The following is a 24,562-nucleotide window of genomic DNA, read 5'->3' as shown; positions in this document are numbered from 1 at the left end:
CATTAAAAAAAAAAAAAAAAAAAAAAAAAAACTTTATTTAATTTTTTTTTTTTTTTTCCCTTTTTGTGCACTACCTATCTTTGTGAGAGTGGCTTCTCAGGGTTCCAGACAACATCATAACATGATGATCCCATAGCAAATTTTGGACATTGAAAACATTGTTCCCCTGCAGGAGATGATGATCAGACTAGACACACAATACATTACACACGCACTCCTCTCACTCACACACAGCGATCAGAGTAAGACACACACATACACACTCCTCTCACTCACACACAGCGATCAGAGTAAGACACACACACATACACACTCCTCTCACTCACACACAGCGATCAGAGTAAGACACACACACATTCACACTCCTCTCTCTCACACACAGCGATCAGAGTAAGACACACACACATTCACACTCCTCTCACTCACACACAGCGATCAGAGTAAGACACACACACATACACAAATTACACAGTACACACCTCTCACTCACACAGCGATCAGAGTAAGACACACACACAAATTACACAGTACACACACTCCTCTCACTCACACAGCGATCAGAGTAAGACACACACACATACACACACACACACGGACTCCTCTCACACACAGCAAACAAAAGTTATTTAAAGTACACTTCCACTTTAATTTGTATTATTTAATTTATTTATCTTGTTATGAGTGATTGCTGTATTGTTCTTCAAATACATTTTCATTTAAAGTGGCTTAAAGATCCAAATTCAAATGTTTCATGAGTCATTATTTTAATTTGCTATGGGATCATGTTATGATGTTGTTGTTTGGTCCTGACAAGAGTCTCAAAGTCTGGGGTGATGGTAGACAAGCAACTCTGAGGTCATGCTCAATGTCCAATCTGTTCCTCTGCTCTGTCTTCAGCTGGACCAGAGCTGAGAAGCCACTTTCACAAAGATAGGTAATTTAAAAAAAAAAAAACATCCTTTTTTTTTGTTGTTGTTGTTTACATTGGTTTTCGATTAGTCGACTAATCGAAAAAATAATCGGCAGATTAGTCGACTACCAAATTAGTCATTAGTTGCAGCCCTAGTAAACAAGCTAAATGAGAGCTTCCGATTGGTCATTTGCTTTATTTCCCATGAAACGAGTCACTTCACTCTACTGTGATTGGACCGTTGGCTTGAGTGCAATGTGGGACTTGTAGTTTTTTAACGATTCTCAGCGGAGGAATAAAAAGTACGACTGAGGCTGTAATCTGCACTCGCACACCGTGCGCGTAGTGTTGTCAAAAATATCGAAGTATCGATACATATCGATACTGAATATTTAAAACGGCTTCGATACTCATTTCCCGAAATACCGATACTTTCTGCAGTATCGGTACCAGCTGGCGAGTGTTCTACAGCAAGTTGTTGACGCGCTGTTCCGCCTGCTCCAAGTCCAGCCCTCCCCCTCACAGAGCAGTCTTCAGTTTGTATTTGTAAACAAGAGCTTTTAGCTGAAAATGATGGCAAATGCAGAGCCTCCGCAACTTGTGCTTGTGGATAAAGAAAACAGCAGAAGTGCTGTTTGGAGGTACTTCGGGTTTGAAGTAAACAACGAAGGACAAGCTAAAGCTTCCCCAATGCTATTTGCAAGCGGTGTTAGAGCAGTGCCAGCGCGGATCTCCATAAAGAAATGAAAGAGGTTCGTGACAGCTGCTCTTTCAACGTCACTGTGACTGAAGCATTAAACCATTAACTCTAGTTTAATACATGATACGTTGTCTACTGATGGCGCATAATATCAACAGCTGATTCGTTGTAACGTTACAGCTACCAGCTAACGTTAGCTACTGCTAGCAGTTAGCTCCCTTAGCTTAGCTGGCCACCGTTATAATTACTGCATGGAAACGGAGTAACGTGTAAACGTTATGTCGAGGTCATACAATACTACAGTCGACATAAGGTTAACGTTACCCCGTTTCAATAGCAGCAATCTTGTTGAAAATGTAACGTTACTAAAATGCTCCGAGCATAGCCCCTCTCTCTCTCTCTCTCTCTCTCTCTCTCTCTCTCTCTCTCTGTCTCTCTCTCTATCTACCACTACCTCTCTCTCTCTCTCTCTCTCTCTCTCTCTCTCTCTCTCTCTCTCTCTCTCTCTCTCTATCTACCGATACCTCTCTCTCTCTCTCTCTCTCTCTCTCTCTCTCTCTCTCTCTCTCTCTCTCTCTCGTTATCTTTAAATAAAAATCGAAACTGTTACTAACTGTTCAGTTTGTGAGGTACATGCAACACAGATTACAGTGTTTACTGCTTGAGAAAATACCATGTTCTGCATTTGCAATAAAAATGATTGAAGTGAGATGAACAGTTATTTTTAAATGTGTGATCTAAAGATAAACAAAGGGTTTTAAAAGTGTTATATTTATCTTCTCTTATAGTACCAGACTCGAAGCTGAGGAGAATCAACCAGCAACAAAAGCTAAATTTGTTTATAAAAAAAAAATATATATATATATATATATATATATATATATATATATATATATTATTTTTTTTTTTTGGGTATCGAAATGGTATCGAAGTATCGATACTTTTCAAGGTATCGTATCGAAGTCGAAATTCCAGTATCGTGACAACACTACGTGCGCGTAATTGATTTTTGAGGTTTGCACACACATATTTTTAGGGGCATATGCGAGCAATATGGTCGCACTGTAGAGCCCTGCTAATCTATGTTTTAAATTATGGCTATGTGTCTAATCTGCCCGTCGCTTATCAAAGACTCATTTTCCAGTCAACATTGTCAAAGCAGATTGTTTTTTTATCGCTTCATTTCATTTTGAAAATCACTCGTTTTCGCGGAAACACATTCTATGATTTACGTCTTTTACTGGAATATTCTAGAACGTTGTCATTTGTCTGCCTATTATGAATCGTTTTCAAATAAACGCTAGATAATCGATAGTATATGTGTGCGCACGCACGCTGATAATCGTTGCTCTTATTTCCTGATGGCTTTTACAGTCAAAACAGCCATATCACATATAGGGGAAACGCTTATATATCCGTGAAAACGAGTCTGATTATCCTAAGACTGATAACATAGATTCCTTACCTGAGATCAGATGGTATCCAAATGGTTTATTTCAATTTCCGATCGCCATTCGAAAATATCGCTAATTTCATTGCTCCATCGTGTATACAGTAAAACACATATTTGCCGCGGCACCAAGGCTCCAGAATGAACTCTGGTAGACCCCGGTTACATCAGTGAGAAGTAAAATGTGGAGTCAGAAATCCTTTCTCCCATTTACTTTCATTGAGTCCAATCCAAAAGGGTGATTTACCATCTGGGAGACGATAGGGGGTGTTTTTCTAGTGCTGTCAGGCGATTAAAAAAATGAATCTAATTAATTACAGGATTTGTAATTAATTAATCTAATTAATCACATTTTAATCGCATAACCATTTTATGCCTGATATTCTATATTCTATAATCATATTTCAAATTGCATGTGTCCGGATGGCAGAATTCAGTACTGTATCTACAAAACCTTCTGTTTAATCATCTTCCATCTATTAATTTGCTTCGTTTTTTCAGGTCTGGTCAATTTGAGCATGGTGTTATTCACAGTCAAAGATAAAAAAAAAATGTTATTGATATTCTCATTTGGTTCATTACAATTTACTCAAGCCTAGTAACAGACACAGTATTTCGGACACTGGGAATACATTCCCTGAGATCCATAGATGTCCCTATAATCAGATACCAAGAACATGCAAATGGACCATATAAAAAAAAGTCTGTAATGTGTATTCTACGTTCTTATGGAATGAATGAGATAAAAAAATTGTTATTTAAAAAAAAAAATTAAAAAAAAAAAACGTTTTTTTGTAATTAATTTTGAGTTAATTTTCATAACGCGATAATTTGCTGTGTAATTAATTAATCTAATTAACGCGATAAACTGACAGCCCTAGTTTTTTTAACATCTGAGCGCCTGGGGTGACTGGCTCTCGAACGGTAGGCTCGCTTGATGCAATATGATTTCAGATCGCTAATAAAAAAAAATTGAGTATTCTCGTGATGGGCATTCAACCCGCGGGGGGTAAACCCGAGAAAAGCCGTGAGTGACATTCAAAGGGGAATTCCATAGGTCTCTTGTATTTAAGATAAGATATTTATTTTTGATCACCTTGAGGAAATCCAGGTGTCATAGCAGGAGGTGGAGGTACAGGTATGGGCAGGGTAATATTTTTTTTTTATCCACTTTTTTCTCCCCATTTTCTATTTTTCTCCCATCCCAATTTCGTGTATCCAATTCTTCCCTCCCCTGTCTTGAACGTTGCTAGACTATGCCTCCCACAAGTCGGTTGTAGTGAGGACAGAAGCCTTGCATCACGTGTCCCCTCCGGTACACGAGGAGGCAGCCTGTCGCATCTTTTCACTGCAGCAGCTCGAGCTCTCAGTGGCGAGGAGTAATGCGTGGGAGGCTCACGCTGCCCCCATCACTTCCTGCTTCCACGGCACCGGCGTCACCAAACCGACCTGTAGGAGTCGCTGTCCACAACGTCAAATCCCCACCCACCGGCTTTCCCACCCTCTAACACTTGCCAATTGTGTTAGTATGAACGACCGGCCAGCCGGTAGCAACGTCGAGAGCTGGGCTCGAACCCAGCGTCTCCTGCGTTAGAGGCGAGCGCCTTGCCTACTGCGCCAATCAGCCGCCCCATGGGCAGGGTAATATGAAGACAAAACATATAGGCAATAAAAAGTTTTAATATGAATATAAAATATGAATAAAAGTAAACAATAGACAAAAAGGTGCAGATGAGGGTCAGTATAACATATCGGTCATATTATACACTGAGCTAGAGTCTGTGCAGGGTGTAGCCTAGTGGTTACATTTCTAACAGTTCTCAAGTTCTGCCGCCGTTAGTTCTCCAGCTGCTGGCAGCAGTCTATGCTTTATAGAAAAGTTTCTTTAGTACAGAGTGAAAGGAGCCCACAGCCAGCTCGTCTACATATCAGGTCAGAGATATAACCTTAAACTACTTGGAGGAAAAAGGGGCGGGCGTCAGACAATGCCAATCAAAGGTTACCAAACACACACACACAAGGAGAGGAGGGATTAGCTTGTTGTTGTTCAAAACTGAATTGTGAACCAAATTAGCAACTTCCACTGCCGATATTTCTCAGATGAGATCGGTTTGGCCACATAGAGAGAGTTAATCAGTTATGCCCTAATCTGGTAAATTAATTTAATGTTGCTTTGTGCTGGATTTTTCCCTTCAGGTTTCACCATTATAAGCAGCCACCTATGCATTACTTCAGAGAGGCCAGAATATGTGTATCTAGAGCACTTTGGGGGTTTGGGGTTCGGTGTCTTGGTCAAGGGCACTTTGGCCCTTGGTTTGTACTGTAGACGTGACGGCAGCTAGCTTACCCTCCAGGTCGCACCTCACAGCTGGAATACACTCTCTTGCCGGTGCCAGGGATTGAACTAGCGACCTGTTTGTTACTAGTAAGGCTGTGCCCGAAGCCTGTTTTTGGGATTCGAACTTCATCAGGGTTTTTCGAACGAACGTTCGAACCATCGTTTTAATTAAAAAATAAAAAACTTTAATACAAAAAAAAGAAATCCTCAAACGAAATCCTCAATTTGAATAAAGTGATTACTCTGATTAAATTAGTATTTTTTTTATTATTAAATCAACTTTCCAGCCCCAGACCCAGCCCAGAGAGAAGCCCCAGCTCAACTAAATCAATTAAATCAACTTTCTTTAATGAATATAGCTCATCAGTTTCTTTTAATACTATAATATTAGTGTAGCCTAATCTGTATCTGCAACTGTGAAGAAAAACCCCATTGGTTTAAACAGAATTAATAGAAACAAATATTTAAAAAAGAAAAAAAAAATTAAATGTATTCAAAATTCAAATGTTGATTTAGAATTTGAATGCCAACGTAACGAACGGAGGTTCGAACGTTTAGGCTCAGCCCTAGTTACTAGTAGAGAGGAGAAGAAGGGAGGGAGAAGAGTTCTAAGGGGATGTTTCTGGGGCCAGCTAAGCCCCTGTTTCCTCCATCTAATGACGGCAGGAAATCCCCAAGGGGACTCTGGGATAGAGAGACAGACAGAGGAGACGGAGTGTATCAACTCTGGCCCAGCCCCCATAGAGGCCTTCACTGGGTCTCACTGAACATATGCACATACTCATATGCACATACTCATATGCACACTCAATCTCTTTATCTATCTCTCTTACACACACACACACACGCACGCACGCACGCACGCACACACACACCCTCCTATTCTCCCTCTCTTTCTCTCACACAGACTATCAATTAAATTAAATTCAAAGGTGCTTTATTGGCATGAATGTCACATAATTAACAGCATTGCCAAAGCAGTTTAAAACACATTACAATATAGAGTTATCATGTCAAAAGAAAACATTGTTTTTTCTATTATTAATAATAGGCTAAATAAAAAAGTTTACTCTAATAAGCAAATTAGCAGTATAATACAGTACAGGCTAGTTATTTAAGATAAAATATTCCTTTATTGATCCCTTTGGGGAAAGTCGGGATTTGGCTCAATATAATATATACATGAACAAAACAACATTTGACATTAAGTCACAACACTGTCATTGTCACTCACACACACTCGCATGCTGGATTCCAGCCACATGGTTGCATTCAGACTGAGGGCATTAGTAGAACCGTACTAGGCTAGCAGACTGGTCTCATCATACCTCATTCAATGACTTAAGGCCTCTGCATGCTACAGAAACTGCAAAGCTTCTGCAACACAACATCGACAACGCAACAGTGTTGCAGACACTCTGCCTTTATGCTTCTGCAACATCGACGCACAGCCTATGCAACATTGTACCCCGGATGTAGCTAGGTTCCCTAGATTAGATGAAACTTCCCTTCTCAACCAACCCATTGATAACAAGCAGAAAAAGAAGCACCATTTTTACTTCCGGGCGGGGGGTTTCAAAATATAAGAGCAACGTCTAAAAGCACCGTAAATACGTTTATTTTGTACATTATCTAACGTTAACACGAACCTAAACTAATCTAAAGTTAGTTTAGATTATGTATTCTGCTTGTGTAACTTCTGTGTTTGTTGTTGTCTGTAGATCGTTGGTGAACAACTAACGTTAGGTTCGTTTAACGTTAGCTAGCAGCAGGGATGGACGCCTTTGTGCAAATGCAGGCAGCTACAGGCACTTGAGGTTGAGGAAGATCTGCTGAATTTAATCGACAGGAGAGAGAGCTCGTCAAAGCTGGATATATCCCTTTTTTTTGTATTTAATTTTTTTATAATTTTTTAAACAAACACATAAACAAACATGACAACACACGATAAGATATACAAGCATTAATTGTCAGAGCACATCCAATGAGATCACATTTTAGTTAATTGTCTTATATAAGATATACCCCTAATACCTGTTATCTAAAAAACCTACACACATATGCTCCAGCTCGAACCCCCCCCCTCCCGGACCCCACCTTGAGAAGTACCTCCACTATCCCTCGCACCTAACCAGACACTACCATTATAAGCTAGCTTTTATTCTCTCCACCACTTCTAACCACATTGACATTTTGGATTCATTGAGACCCAGAATTCTTGCTGTAGATATTTCTTGATAAATCACATCGAGATATGTAAGAGACCAAACTTTACGGCACATTTTTCCGGTTGAAACCAGCGTGATGCGATCAGCTTTTTAGCTACTGTGATACCCGATAAAACCAATCTCTTTAGCTGTGGATTCACTGCAAACTCAAAAACATCATTCAATAGTAATACCGAGGGGTGTACAGGTATATTCCAAGATACGAGTTTTGATAATTGTTGGGTCACATCTTTCCAGAATGCCTTAACTGGTGGGCAGTCCCAATACATGTGCATATATGTCCCTTCGTCCCCATTTGTACATTGGGAGCATTTGGAGTCTTGTTTAAGCCCCATTCGGCACAGTCTTATAGGAGTCAAGTATGTCCTGTGAATATAGTTAAGATTGATTTGTTGATGATCCGGGTTCCTTGATGTAAGTCGGACATTTGCCCAGGCTCCTTGCCAATCAAAGTCATTTTCCAGGTCTGGTATATCCCTCCTCCAGACAGAGTCTAGTTGGAGGGTTTCATACGAGGACGTTAGTAATTGATGATAAAATTCTGAAACAAAACCTCTCGATGTCTCTCTTTCGTAGAAGAATTTGTGGTATCTGTGGTGTTCAATTGGTCTGTACCGTTCAAACATAGCTGTAACTGTTTGTAAAAAAGCCATGTGGACTTGGTGAGATTAAATTTTTTGCGTATTTCTTTATCACTACAAAAACCCTGTTTGTTAAAAACATCCCCTAATGAGTGTATGCCTTGCTCTTCCCATATAGGGAATCTTATAGGTCGTTTTTCAATTAAGAGTGCATTGTTATTGAATAAGGGAGTATGATTGTGCCATTTATGTGGGTTAGGATTTTTTTTTTGTGATTCACGCCATATCCGGATCGCATGAGTAATTATGGGGCCAAATTTTCGTTCACAGTGCTTGATTGATAGTTTAGTGTATGCTATGTCCTTCAGTCTATGTGGGGCTACTATGTTTTCTTCTAATTTTCTCCAGGATACTAATGCTTGGGGGTCAAACCATGTTGTCAATGGTCTTAATGTGTACGCCTTAACATATTGGAAAAAATCTGGAAATGCCATGCCACCATCTGCTTTATTTCTCTGTGCGGTGGATCTTTTTATACGTGGTGGTTTGTTATTCCAAATAAATTTGTATGTGGAGGAGTGTAATCTTTTCCAGTAACCCTCTGGAGGGGGTAACGGTAGCATTGAACTGAAGAAGTTGATTCTAGGTAGTACATCCATCTTAACTATTGATATCCGTGCTTGTACTGTGTTTTTAAGTTTTGCCCATCTATCAAGGTCGTCTTTGATTTTGTTTTGGATTTTTGTGTAATTGTGCTTCACCGTTTGTCTTATGGTGGGGAATATTTCCACTCCCAAGCATCTGAAATGTTTTACCATCGGTATCTCTCCTGGGAGGGTTATATCTTTTTTTGCAGGGGTGTTAAGTGGAAGGAAAGCCGACTTCGGCCAATTTATCTTAAATCCCGATAAATCACCAAAGTCCTCAATCAACTTGAGCAGATGAGGCAATGTGGTGTTGGGGTTTTGCATGAACAATATTACGTCGTCCGCATATAAACTAATTTTTTGTTGTGTGCCCTTGATTACGATTGGTTCTATGGATTGGGATTGTCTTATATATTGTGCTAAAGGCTCTAATGATAGATTGAATAGTCCGGGACTAAGAGGACAACCCTGTCTGGCAGAGCGTGATACCGGAAAGATTTTGGAGATGATTGTGCCTGTTGTAATCATAGCCGATGGGTCTTTGTATAATACTTTAATCATATCAATGAATCCTTTTCCTAACCCCATCCTTTCTAATACTGCCCATAGATACGACCATTCCAGCCTGTCAAAGGCTTTCATAGCATCCAGGGACAGCATCGCCTTAGGTATGTTGTCATCCTTGTCGGCATCTAGTACGTGCAGTATTCGTCTTATGTTATCAGAGATCAGGCGGCCTCTTATGAAGCCAGTTTGGTCCGGGTGAACTAAAGACGTCATATGCTTTTGTAATCTGATGGCTAATACCTTAGAGTACAGTTTGATATCGGTTCCGAGGAGGCTTAAAGGTCTATAACTACCGCACTCGTTGGGGTCTTTGTCTTTTTTAAGGAGGACTGTTATGAGTGCAATATTGTCATTCTTATGGAAGTTCCCCTCCTTGACTGAGTATAAGATCATATTTAGTAATAAGGGACCAATTATGTCCCAACAAGAAAGGTACATTTCTGATGGGAAACCGTCTCTTCCAGGAGCCTTACCACTTTGCATTGCGGTTATGGCCTTCTTGAGTTCCTAGTGTGATCTGTGTTTCTAACTGTTTAGCGTCATCCTCTGAAAGTTTAGGGAGAATAATTTGATTAAGATATGTGTCCATTTTGTTTTGATCGAAGGTCGTTTCTGATTTATATAAGTCGGAGTAGAATTCTTTGAATGTATCATTTATTTTTACAGGATCTGTTACAAGTACTTGTTGTGCTCTAATGGTAGTTATATCTGCAAATTTTGCATTAATTCTTAATCGCATGGCTAATAGGTGACTAGGTTTGGAACCATGGGAGTACTGCTGTTGTCTTGTGCTGCGTATTTGTATTTCCGATTGTTGTCTGTATATGGCATTGATCTCTATTTTTAGTACGTTAACTTGATTCTCTAGTCGAGTTGAGTTGTTGTATTTTAGAGAATTAAATAACGTTGAGTAAAGCGTTTCCAGCTCAGCCAGTTTTGTGCATTGATTCTTGCGCATTTTGGAGGAAAAGCTATCCGTGAAATCTTTGATCATTCCCTTTACCGACATCCATAATATTCTGGGGTCTTGCACCGAGTTTGCATTCTCCCGTTGGAATACTATAAGAGCTTCTTTGAGTTGTGTAATGAATTCCTTGTTATTAAGCAGCAACGAGTTAAATCGCCATCTTGGGGCTCGGGAGGATAGTATACCAAATGTACCTTTAAGGAGTAAATAACAGTGATCTGATAGTGCGTTGGGTATCATTTCCACTTCATAATTATCAAATAGTCTCTGTGATGCAAAGACATAATCTATTCTGGATAATGTATTATGTCTCGCAGATCGACAAGAGTACTTTCGGGTCGTGGGATTAAGTAACCGCCATAAGTCATTTACACCTGTAATCTTCGACCAATCCTTTAATGCCTTCGATGAATTCTTTTGTTCGCTGGAAAAGACGAGGTAAGATTTGTCCATCCTTGGGTTCCAGATGGCATTAAAATCCGCACCTATTATAAATGAGTAATCGGGAATGTCTAACATTGCATTGGTTAGTGTAGTGAAGAAATCTTCTTCGTACAAATTTGGGGCGTATACCGCTACCAACGCTATTTTCCTGTTCTTATGTTCAATCTTAGCTATAGTTATCCGACCTTCTACATCAGACCATACTCCCTTTAGTACAATATTCAACTTACGTTTAACGACTATTGCTACACCCCGAGTTCTCGTACCAATAGAAGAGTGACTAATATTATGGTATGTGTTGTCCGCTAATTTATCAATGTCTTTCTCTAGAATGTGCGTTTCGCTTAGCAGAGCAATGTCCACATGTTCTTTTTTCATCAGTGTGAGCACGCTTTTGCGTTTGAGTTGGTTATTTATTCCCCCGGTGTTCCATATCATTATATTCAAACTAGCCATAATCTATACATGTTGTAGTGTAATTTTTGGTAATGCTTCTAGAGTGCGAGGCAATAATAGATATACATCCCACTAGTGAGGTCCCGTTGAGAGCCGAGCTTAAAAACATACATATATACAAATAAAAATCCCCTACCCTTCCCTCCCACCGAGAGTCGTACAGGATTGTGTTCCATGAACACAACCTTTGCGTATGACTCCCTCCCTTGCACCACCGGATATCCCAGAATGATCCAATTATCCTTAACATTCCTATGTATACCATAGGATCTAACACTCTAAATTCTACCATAAGTAGAATGTCGACTGTGGCTTGGCCACTTTCCTGTAAAATAAAAATTTAAATAAGATAAAACTAAAAATAAAGACCAAAAATAAGCTTCAATTATTTTTCAGTTTGCTAACTAACTAGCTACTAGCTAGTGTTGGCTAGCTTGCATTGCTAGCTAACTACCAATACATTTTCACATTAGGCTGTGACATTACTTCTATACTAGTTGACATGAATAGTCTAGTCTTGATACATTTTGTAACATTCATTCTTATATCTACTTTTAGCTATTTTGTGATTTTTCGTTTTTCTTCTTAAAAAAAGAGTATACTACTAAATAGGAACATTTGGGGTGAGACATTTTTGAAAAATCATTGATCATGCCTAGACTGATTCTATACATCTATACTGTTAAGCGAAGCTTACTAGTGGGGTTGCTGTACTGAGGAACCACAGGGGAACCAGCCTTATGTTTTCCCTTTTAGGTTCATTAGTTTGATTTACAAAAGAAGAGTAGGCATACTACCCCTTCTACGTAAGACTCGTAATCTAATAATACTAATAAATAAAGGAAAGAGGGAGGAGGAAGAGAAGAGGGGCGAAGATGAAAGAGGAGGAGAAGAGAGTAGAGGATGACAGGAACAGGGAGTGGAGAGGAGTTGAGAAGAGTAGGAAGAGAAGACAGGAGCAGACACAAGAGGGGAGGTGTGGAGAGAAGAGGATAGGATGAGATAGGAGAGGAGTGGAAGAGAGAACATATATCAATCCCAGTGCTCATGTGTTTCAAAGTTCCAGTTCAATAAATAGTTTTTCATCTACAGCTTGTTGCATTATTTCATGCATTGATATTATCAATAAGACATAATCTCTAAGCATTTACAATGTAGCCTTGACTGGCACATCTTTTAAATCAAGTAAGTAGTCAGGTGTCCTAGGGGGTTGTGTGTGTGAGGGGAGGGGCACGGATGGGGGCGGAAAGCTTCAGGGGCCTATAGATCATCACTCAATATGGTACCTGGAAAATCAGGGCCCCGTTCCCCGTACCTGGATAACTGAGTTAGCCGGATAACTTTCGGTGAAGTCTGACTTAAGCCGGACTTTCCGGCTCCCCGTACCTGGATTATCCAAATCACCATGACAACAGATCCAAAAGTTTGAGCCTGGTCGAAAGCAGGGTTTAAGTTCAAGTTAGCCGGATCAACCATCGCCACGCCCCCGCAAAGAAGTGACAGCCCGTTTCCTGAAATTATTCCCACAGTCTACGATCTGCATTATACCATTCTGAATTACGTTTTTGTGCTCCATTCTTCCAGAGGGGGCTTTTGAAATGTAAAATAGACCCAAAATGCTGATACTAAATTCACTTTGTCCTAAATAATGCACGTTATATATACCGTGGCGCTCGCTCGGTGCGATGTACACATTATGTGGTTATTTTAATTGTAACTGGGATTAAGATGTCTGATGAGATGCGCTGTTTGACGGATTTGAGAAATTGAATGAGCCGTTGACGTCACATTAATGAATGAGGATAAAGAAATAAAACTTCATTCAAAATAAAGAATATTCTAAACACGGGTCTCTCATTCATTAATGTATAAACAATGAATTTATCCCATCTGGCACAGTGGCGCAGCGGTACTGCTCAATCCTGCCAACCCAGCGACCGGTGTTCGAAACCCCGTGTTTCCAATATAAATTTTTGGAATATAATATTAATGATTATACGCCAAAGTAGCCTGGTTTTAAGTTAAAATATTATAAATCTACATGCATTGAGGATGTCATTCTTTATATAGCTCTCAACGTGCACCAAATTGAATTATTCCTATATTGCAAAAAGAAGGAAAAGACTAGGGTTTCGAACCCCGGTCGTCTGCGTGAAAGTCAAAAGAACAACCCGTTAGACCACAGTGGAGATAAGTAAAAGATCGACCACACATCAATCAATGGGTAAGAGAGCCGTATCGTAATTCTGTATAACAGTTTAACTAATTATTTTCGCTAGCAAGATCTCATTTGATTATTCAATCCAGCAGGCAAGTTTAAAGAAATATAATCTGATTGATTGAGGTAATGAGGGACTTAAAATTAGCCTATAGATAACGCATTTAACTTGTCGGCGAGGCGATTGAGCCGTACTGCAATATGTTACTAAAGTTTTAAATCAATTAATCAATCAATGCCGCTAGAGAATCAGGATCTCTGCTCTCGACACTTGCTGCCTTCTCGGCTGAGGCGGGCACGCGCACTTATCCTGGGTCTCAAGTCTGGCTTGAGTTAACGAGACTGAATCCACCTTCGAGGAACAGGAAAATCCCGGCTTCAAACATCGGGTTAACTGAATCTGGATAATGACATCTTGATCGACTTAGTTGAACCAGGTACGGGGAACGGTGCCCAGGAGGTAGCATGGAAAAAAATGTCAAGGCAAGTGTGGGAACCCTGATGTAATTATATTAACGTTACTGTGTGTTGTAGCTATGTTAATAAATTCTGAATGGCATTATGTTAGTTGGGTATGATAGCATTGAATAGCATCAACGCTAGCTGGCTGGCTACAACAAATGATCACAAGCTGGCATCGTAAAAAATATCAACACCAGCCATGGGAACACTGTTTACTAAATTGTGGAGGCTTTTAATCGTCAAGGTAAGATGATTTGAAGGCGTATGCTATGGAAGTCCCCTGCGGCTCCACTTTGTTGAAATGTACATAACTAGGGCTATAGGATAACCACCGGTTAATTCACGATTTTCTATTGGTTTGTCATGACACACCAATTACATAATCCAACATATGTGTAAAGAAACAACATATTCCAGTTAACGGTATATATTTTTAATGATTCGTTACGGCAAAATCAATACTTCCATTTGTATAAATTCATTAACTCGAGGATGGTATTCCTCCCTGCGGGACCAATATTATTCTATGACAGCCCCGCTCCCATTCACTAACCAACCAATCACTGCTACGCAACATCAACGCAAGGTTGTTCAGATTAGATTTTGGGGAGAGGTACGCAACATCCTCACAACACTCTACAACACCCTCTGCAACATGTTGCGTTGAAGTCGTGCTGATGTTGTGTTGCAGTTGTGTTGCAGTTGCGTTGCAGTTGCTGTAGCATGTAGAGGCCTTTAGGCCTAATTCCTCATGTCTGTCAGCACAGTGACTCTCCTTCTCTCACACATAACAGGAAGTAGTGGTGATCATCCATTGTTTATCCGGAATATTGTATTTCTAATAATTAAACATTTTAATTATGTTTTTGGTCGATTTTTTTATTTGTTTGTACTACCGGGCAGTCCGGTAGAGAGGGAGAGAGAGGAAGAACGGGAGATAGAGCGGGGGGAAGACATTCGGCAAAGGACGCCGGGTCCGGGAATCGAACCCGGGTCGGCCGCTTCGCGACGCAGCGCGTTACATCGGTCACCACTTGGGTGCCCAGAATATTGTATTTTCTATAATAACAATGATAAAAAAAATTGCATTTTTATATACTGTAAATAATTATCTTGTGTCTGTTTGCCTTTGCCTAAAACCATAGATGAGGAAGACGTTTTATAGTTATTAATATTACTGGTATCAGTATCACAGTGTCAGTATTAGAGAATTCCCCCAAAACTAACATCTCAAGAAGAGTCATGTGTAGGGCTGACCTTCGAAGCTTTTTTTGGCAATCGAAGCTTCGGGGCCGAGCTTCGATTTTAATTCGAAGCAATTTTTTTTTTTTTTTTATTATTTTTTTTTTTTATCTTATGTTGTGGGACTTGTACAGCACTTTAGTAAACTTTGTTGTTTTTAAATGTGCTCTATAAATAAAGTGGGTTGGATTAATTAATTAAGTAGCCCCTTTCGTGACTGACGCATCCAACAAGGTTTCACTCGGCTGTGTGATTTAATTCAAGGTGGATCGCTGTTGTCGTTTGAACAACTTCAGATTTCATGGGAACTACCAATCCCCCAAATCAAGAATGTTTAAGATGAATGAAGTAAGATTTTGATTATTTGAAATATGGCCTGTGTAGACTAAACTATGCACAGAATTATGTCAGTCTACAAGGTCCGGATTCTACATGGTCCGGCAATGTAGACCTTGTAGACTCCACTACAGACCAATTATCAGTGAATGTTCATGCATTTTTAAGAAGGGCAACTTCCACAAAAAAACAAAGAACTCACCAAAACATCTCAGTAGCACCTTATCTAAATGTTATATTTCATATATGGAGATTCATATTTATTTATGTATTGCATGCATTTCTACATTTTATTTCCTATTTTGTTTATTCATCCCAGTATCTTTCTTTCTTATGTGTGGAATTCTACAAGGCGCGCGCACACACACACACACACACACACACACACACACACACACACACACACACTTACATTTAGTCATTTAGCTGACGCTTTTATCCAAAGCGACTTACAAGTTCTGTACGACAAGACAGCAAGAAGGGTACAACTCTATCAGCTGAGTAACAATGTTCATCAAAGTGTTGCGTGTTACAGTGTAGGTTAGTTTATTAGGACAAGTGCATGACAGTAAGGTTAGTCACGGTTAGATTTTTTATTTTTTTTTGTCATTTCAGATAATGGTTGAAGAAGTGTCTTTTTTTTTTTTTTTTTACTTCGATTTTTTTTTAATGTTCGAAGCTTGTGCCATTGAATCGAACGTTCGAAGCTTCGAAGCATTTAAGACAGCCCTAGTCATGTGTAACATTTCAGAAATTAAAGCAAAAAAGAATGTTGATTTTCTGCGCATTTCTTTTCAATAATATGAACATTTTGGCCGATACCAATTACTGCAATAATACATATTCTGTATTATTAATACACATATATTTACCAATACAGGGGTTCCTCCAGAAACATTGTTAGGCCCGGAGGCAAGGTGGGCAGAGGCAGGCCCGGTGCGGACCGATAGTACAGTAGTATTAATTATACTTAATGATACGACATGAACACATTGTAAAATGTAAAGTAATATCTCGTTATTTCAGTTCATGCTGTCTATTTCAATGTGCAAATACCCAAACAAAACCCTTGTGGTAAAAATATGGACAGAGAAATAAATAATTGTTTGTTGTATCAGCAGCAGTCAAAAGCTCATCTTCTGCCTCCCCCCCACCCTTCCTGGCCGCGTCTATTCGAAAGGCAACCGGTTCATGCCTCTGCGTTCGCGTTTTGCGCTCTGATTGGCCACTGCTGTTTCTGGTTGCACCGATCGTGTGACGGCAAGATCTTTCGCCGGTTAAGCTTAGGCACTCTTTCGAAGTTGGTTAAGGTTAGAGTTTGTCTTAGAGCATGGCGATAGAACACCAGCCCTTATTCCAAACTCTAACCTTAACCAACTTCGAAAGAGTCGCCTAAGCTTAACCAGTGATAAACTAGGCGTTAGGTAGTTTGCTGCTGGTCGAGGCGGAAATGGGCGCGTCACGCGATTGGGCGCACATGTCACATGACCAGAAACGTCAGTGGCCAATCAGATTAGCAAAACGCATGAACCGGTTGCCTTTCGAATAGACGCTTCCTGGCCTCGTCTCCCGGGCTTGGCTACTGACATGAGCCCTGCAGTGTTCCCAGTTCTCTCCCCTGTGGAGAGGGTGTAAGGTCAACCGGGTTCAATAACTTCTCTCGTTCAACCCCAAGTTTATGCAGATGTAATAAGTAGGGGTGGGAATCACCAGTTTCATCATGATACGATACGATATCGATTCTTTGGACAACGATACGATATTTGCCGATATCACAAAGTCTCTCACGATACAATACGATACGATTAGATTCAGGTGCCTGCGATCGATATGAGATGATATCATATGCCCATTTAACACAATCAGTAACATTTAGATCAACAAAAAAAAGGTAATGAAAATATCATTTGACATTTGTATTTTTGAGCTCTTCCAGACATTTAAAGGAAAATCAATCTATTGTTTTTAATACAAATAGACCTCCTGTTCACTGTAAAGTGCCACGTTTTTATATATTGAGCTTTAAACTTTAAGCTAAATTTTTTGGAACTCAAAACTCACAACCTCCCTCTCCCAAACCGTTCCTACAACAATTTGTTGATGTTGCATGATCATGTATAGGCCTACATTTATTATGTATTATATTGTTTATGTTTAAATAACATTTAAACATCAAACTCCTCTGACCTCATCTGGTCTTTCCAAAGACGCGCGCACACACACACACACAGAAAGGGAGAATGCTATGCTGTAACATCTACACACACGGAGCTACTGCTGTTGTTCTTGGGCGGATGAGACTCGCCACAGGATTTTCAAAATAAGAGTATCGATATGAATCGATCTTATTACATCGCATCGATCCGATTCGATTGTTGATAATTACATCGATGTATCGATCTAGATCGATGTATCGTCCCACCCCTAGTAATAAGTAGGGCTGGGTATCGCCAGAGACCTCACGATACGATACTATCGCGATACTGCGTTTTTGATACAATTGAATTTATTACCTTTTTTCAACTGCAAAGTAACACTTTGTCAACATGTTTTATCTAAAAAAATAAAGTTCAGTCTGTTCATCTCACTTCAATAATTTTTATTGCAGAACATGTTATTTTCTCAAGCAGACAGATGTAAAGATTGTAATCTGTGTTGCATGTACCTGACAAACTGAACTGTTTGTATTACAGTCATATTCCAACTGAACTGAATGCACGTGTGTGTGTGTGTGTGGACTACTGTACTATTACAGGTATTGAATGAACAATGCAACTTCCTTATACAATTTTTATTTTTATTTTTTTTAAATGAATAATTAAATGGCGTCCCTGTATCGATACAGTATCGCCACGCAAAGTATTGCGATACTACTAAGTATCGATTTTTTTCCCCCACCCCTAGTAATAAGTAAGGGATAATGAACAAGTGGCCGGCCATAACGCAGTTTAAATGGCCATTGGCCAACGTGGAGCTTTGAGTTAGAAACCCTGGTAGAAGAAGCAGAAGGCAGAGTGAGCGTGCATGTGTCTGTGTGGGGGGGGTGTGTAACTGCAGATTGTGAATCAGCAGGGCATGCTCTAAAAGCAAAGAGTGCTTAAGTCAACCTTTCCCTAGATAACTAGATAAAGATGAAATAAATCCTTGTCTAGTGGAATCGTTGACCAGACCCAGCAGCATCAGCATGAGGCCCTGCTGAGGGCCTCTGTAGAATATCTTGGACTTCCCACGGACTGGATTTCTTACTTGAGGACATCAGGTGGGGGACGTGAGCTAGTCCTACTCAGTCTACATGATGTAATAATTGTCTGTTTACTTGGTTTGCTGGTATTCTCATGAATATTCATGAATGTGTGGGCGGCTAGGTGGTGCAGTGGGCAAGGCGCTCCCCGCCAATGCAGGAGAAGCTGGGTTCGAGCCCAGCTCTCCGCATTGCTATCAGCTTGGCTGGTCGTTCATACTAATACAATTGGCAGTATTAGGGGGTGGGAAGCTGATGGGTGGGGATCGGACGTTGTGGACAGCGACTCCTACAGATCGGTTGGTGCGCCTGCGCAGCAGAATCAGGAAGCGACGGGGCCGGCGTGCCCTCCAAACGCAGACCCCCGACGCTGAGAGATCGCGCTGTGCAGGTGAAAAGATGCGACTGCTGCTTCCTCGAGTACCGGAGGGGACACGTGATTTAAGGCTTCGTCCACATTGCAGCCGGCTTGTGGGAGGCATGGCCTAACAGCGTTCGAGACAGGGGAGGGTAGAATTGGACGATACGAAAATTGGGATGGGAGAAAAAATTGAAAAAGTAGATACCAAAAAAATATATTCATGAATGTGTGTTGGTGGTGGTGGTCGTGCCTCGAAGAGAGATTATGATACAATACATAGTACAATACAATACAAGCAAAGCTCTCCCACTGCTACCACATCATTAGAGGCAAATTCTGAAAACTCCCACCCACTTCTATACCCAGAAGTCTGTCATAGAGCCATATGAAATCCGTTTTATTTTTTTCCAAATTCCATTTTATTTTTTTCCAAATTCCGTTTTTTCCGTTTTAATATTTCAGAATTCTGTATTTTGCTTTGTACGCTCATTTTACCATCAGAAATAGTGTCTAATAAGTGGGAATGAATAAATGTCCACAATTTAATAAGATATAACAGTCCATTTAATAGGGCTGTCTTAAATACTTCGAAGCTTCATTCATTTATTTCATTCGAATATGAAAATAAAATTCGATTATTAAAAAAAATAAAAAGGTATATATATTTTTGCAAAATCAACTCTGCCTCTCTTTGTTAACTACAACAAGCAATGCCGTTTGTTATTTATGATGAGGTCGGACTCGGCACTGACAGATTTGTGTTCATTGTGCTGCTTTTATGAAGCCTCAAATGACTGCTTACAATATTTCATGAAAGCAAAGTGTTTTGTTTGTCTAAGATTTAAAAAGGTTTAAACTTTACAGCACTGACAAAGTTGAACAAAGTGCTGTACAAGTCCCACAACATAAAAAAAAAAAAAAAGTAAAAAAAAAAAAAGAAAAATTTAATTACTTTTTTTTTTATAGTTGATTCCATTTTTATTGCTCAATTCCGCGATTCCGTCCGCGATTCCGTGATCGCGGATTCCATATGGCTCTACCAGAAGACAACACTGCTTCTTCCTCGTGTGAGATTCAGTGGTGGTTGGAACACTGCATTTTCGGCATTACTGCCACTTAGTGGATAGAGTGATTGGGATCAGTAACCTCTTTAAAGCATAAATCAGAGCCTCTAGTAGGTGGCGGTATACATGTGAGAACAGTTAATTTCCCCTACACACGTTTGTAGAAGATGATCTGACTCACATTACAAATGTGAATACGAATACATGTAGTGTAATGTGCATTTATCGCCACAAGATGGTACTAAATGATCATAATTAATGCCTGAGAGTGCAACCCTGGTCAGATTTGAAGGGTTAGAGAGAAGACGTCGATTGACATATATACGCAAAAAAATATAGAATCATTATTATACTGTACACTAACGTTATAGTAAAAAATGTCAAACAGTCAAAGTTATCTTTGCGTCTGTTATTATGCTACATACAACAAGATGCAAAAATGCAAAGCTGATTCTAAATGAGTCGCACATAATTTTGGAATCATTAGCGTTAAAGGATAACTCCACTTTTTTTTTAAATTAGCTTATTTAACATCTTCCCTGGAGTTAGACAAGAAGATGCATACCTTTTTTGTCTCTGTGCGTGCATTTTAGCTTTGGGAATAGACGCTCCGTTAGCATAGCTTAGCTTCATCACTGGAAGTGGGGGAGGACAGTAGCCTTACAGTGCCTTACAGTGTATTGCAAGGTCTGACATTGACCAAACTTGATATGCATGACCTTGGTGGGCTCTAGGTCAACTCCTGAAAAGGGGGTCAATGTCAGACCTTGCAATCAAAAGTTAGGGGCGCACTGAAATTATGGCAAGGGTTATTAGCCCCCTAACTTTTGATTGCAAAGTCTGACATTGACCCCCTTTTCAGGAGTTGACCTAGAGCCCACCAAGGTCATGCATATCAAGTTTGGTCAATGTCAGACCTTGCAATACACTGTAAGGCACTGTAAGGCTACTGTCCTCCCCCACTTCCAGTGATGAAGCTAAGCTATGCTAACGGAGCGTCTATTCCCAAAGCTAAAATGCACACACAGAGACAAAAAAGGTATGCATCTTCTTGTCTAACTCCAGGGAAGATGTTAAATAAGCTAATTTAAAAAAAAAGTGGAGTTATCCTTTAAGTGGACGTAAGCCAAAATAACGAGCACCAGGGGGAGAAGGTAAGACACAACGTTTTGTTTTGACAACTTGTAATAAGCAACTTTGAAAAATTGTGTCGTTTGGGTCTGTGTCTCACGGGGGCCGACCGGGTTCTGATCCAACATATCTCAGATCTGCATGGGTCTCTGGGGCTCAGCTGTCTCTATAATCGCTACACAAGTCATACACATGTTTATATATTCTCACTTCTTCTGATCATCTTTATTGTAATTGTTTCATGGTACAAATTAAATGTAACTATCAATGTCAATGTAACGATCAATATCGTTAGCTAGCTTTTTTTGGATCTCAATAGCTAAGTTTCGATATTGTTAGCGTCCTGATGTGCCAATCACTGGAGCCAGGCAGACAAAAAATGGGACAACAACTACTTATCCCCACTGTTTTTAAGCCTCTAGATCAGGGGTGGGTAATTATTTTTCCCAGGGGGCCGAATGAGCAACTGAAAATATGTTGGGGGGCCGGTCAGAATCATCCCGTGGGCCGTACAATGCCCAGGTCTGCTCTAGATAGTAGATACCAAAGCAGACAGAACCAAAACCATTGTCTATGTATGTTCACTGTTGTGTTTACCTCTTGATACACTACAGGGCCAGGCTGTACCAACTCTGTGCATTTCGGATTTATGTTGCCGTTTTCCTGTTTTACCGATCTCTCGCCTAACCGTGACCCCAAAACCGAGGTACATAACGAACTGTGGCTTCCATGTACCGTTACACCTCCACACTAGCAACACAATTCCAGTTGAATCGTCTACATTTTCTATGGGGGAGCCCACATTTCGCTTAGTTCGTCTGTCAAGTTAGTAGTGCAGACCAGAACATGATCATATAATATGCATCAAGGGGGAATATCATAAATATTAAATGGTAAAGTTTACATATCATGGATTCGGACACCGAACTGTCAAAGGCTCTCTAAAGTAAGCATCGGCTCTATTCTACCCTCTCTGTCAGTGTCACGTGTGTGTGGGCAGATGAGTGTGGAGCACGTGGCTCATCCTGGTGCCTGTGAACGGGCGGGCCCAGTCACCAAGGGAATCTTAATGAATTCCTGCAGCCTGCCTGGCACTGGTGTCATTTATATTTCAGCAGCCGAGCCCCCTGGCTGTCAGCGCAGCATGCTATATAGCGGGCTACAGTCCCCACCACGGCCAGCCACAAAGCTCCAGTCTCCTCCTGCACCCCCACAGCCTGTTTAACCTTAGAGGGGAACTTTGGTTGAATCCCCCCCCCCCCCCCCAAAGATAAAAATTAAAAAATAAATTGCTTTAAAATGTGGGTTGTATTTTGTGCTAGGATTTTGAATCATGGCACAAAATTACAATTCTCATGATTTTAAACGACGGCCTGTTGTTACATGACGTACAACCACCTTGCAATTGAAATGGTTTGCATTTCAAGCTAAAGAATTACACATTTCTTCATCTATGGCAATATCCCATTCCTGAGATGGCTCTGGGTCGGTCAACTTGCTGATATTCACCAATGGCCTCTATCCTATAGCATGTGGAGGGATGATATTTTAATCTCTCGTGGGTATTTGCTGAGAAGCGCTATATTTGCAGACCGTAATAGTATTTCGATAGTATTCAAATTCTTTATTGCCTATATTTATTGTAACTAGGGATGCCCCGATCACGTTTTTTGCCACCGATACCGATCACAGATCGTCTATGAGCCATATCGGCCGATACACTGCCGATACCGATCGTTTTTGGTTTTATAATATATATATATTTTTTTATATATTATTTATTTTTTTATAAAATATATATATTATATAATTATACTTGTAGTTGTATTATCTGCGAGACATCGCCACCAGGCAACAAGTCAAAATGCTCGCTATCTGCAAACAGCTCCACTGTCTGTGTGTATACTCTGCTTTGGTCAAATCACATTCAGCATGCCCTCAGCATCCCCAGTCAGAGCGATAGTTCAACTTGACTAACAGGGTCTGAAACGTATAAGATGTGCGCAGTGTTCAGTTATGAAGCATGATAGCTAATTAGCCAACAGCTGCAAAAACGAATAATGTCAATTATGTTATAAGACATTGATATCAGGAGCTATCTGTAGCTACTGCTAGCCGGCTAGATAACGTTAGACGCCTCATGTATTAAACTAAAGTGAACTATTTAGTTTACTGGGTCATTTCGTTTAAACAGTGAGCTAACGTTAGCTACCTAGCTAACGGAGGTCTCATGCACTAGACTATTGCCGGAGCATTTGTTGATATCAGGAGCTATCAGTAGCTAGCCAGCTAGATAAAGTTAGACAATGCCTCATATATTAAACTAAAAGTGAATAGTTGACTGGGTTGATTTTGTTTAAACAGTAACGTTAGCTAGGTAGCTAACGTTACCTCACAAGGTCTCATGCACTAGTCTATAGCAGCAGCAGCTGTGTGTGCCTGAGAGAGAAGTCAGCGAGTGAGAACTCCGCTGAGAATTGGATCATGTTTTACGATCGGCGAAAATAAAGCGGAATTCACCGATCTCATATTTATACTGAATATCGGCCGATACTGATCGCTGGCCGATCGATCGGGGCATCCCTAATTGTAACATTATATAATTGAGAGGGTTGTTTACACTGTTTATTTTTCTTATATTCAGATACAATTTTGATTGCCTATATTTATGTCTTTCTACTATTACCCTGCCCATATACCTGTAGCTGCAGATAACAGCATGAATTCACAACTTCAAATCGGTTCAGACAGTGGTTTTGCTGTGGTCTGACAGGGGTGTTAGCGGGCTGTGATGACTGATGACTCACACACAAGTGTCATTGTCTTTGCTAAATAGGGGAATATTCATATGTAAATAGGACAGCCAGGCTGGAGTCATTATTGTCTGTCCCCCTGTGGAACTCTCTGCCCAGGGCCATCCAAACCTCACCCACTATTGCTGTCTTCAAGAGGGGTGTGAAGCGACATCTGCAACAATAGGTTGCAGTGGGTGCTTGGCCACCACTCTTGAAGAACATGAACATGACATGATGTAATGAGGCTCTTTCAGAAAATTGTGTTGTCTATTATCTACTTGTTTTATCTAACTTATCTTCTTAACTCTTTCTTTGTGATTTATTGTATTCTTCTGTATGTATTGTATGTTGGAAACAAGTCGACAGACTTTCACATGTTATCCTTGTACCCCTTGTTTTATACTTTTGTATAAATTGTATATAC

At 40.2% G+C, this 24,562-nt stretch overlaps 1 protein-coding gene across 2 annotated transcripts in view; it reads left to right on the top strand.

Moving 5' to 3' along the window:
* LOC311229322 (ras-related protein Ral-B) overlaps positions 1 to 24,562 on the top strand; it is a 121,752-nt gene that overhangs the window by 27,070 nt on the left and 70,120 nt on the right. The window contains exon 1 of one of the 2 annotated variants that reach the window (XM_084315399.1): positions 9,472 to 9,522. The exons of the other annotated variant lie outside the window; for it this stretch is intronic. The gene's annotated coding sequence lies outside the window, so the exon portion shown is untranslated. Of the gene's footprint in view, positions 1 to 9,471; positions 9,523 to 24,562 lie in introns of those variants that run through there. 2 annotated transcript variants of the gene reach the window in all.

The sequence above is a fragment of the Notolepis coatsorum genome (assembly GCF_963971535.1).
Source record: "Notolepis coatsorum genome assembly, chromosome: 5".
Classification (NCBI taxonomy): domain Eukaryota; kingdom Metazoa; phylum Chordata; class Actinopteri; order Aulopiformes; family Paralepididae; genus Notolepis; species Notolepis coatsorum.
This window is presented reverse-complemented; position numbering and strand designations above follow the sequence as displayed.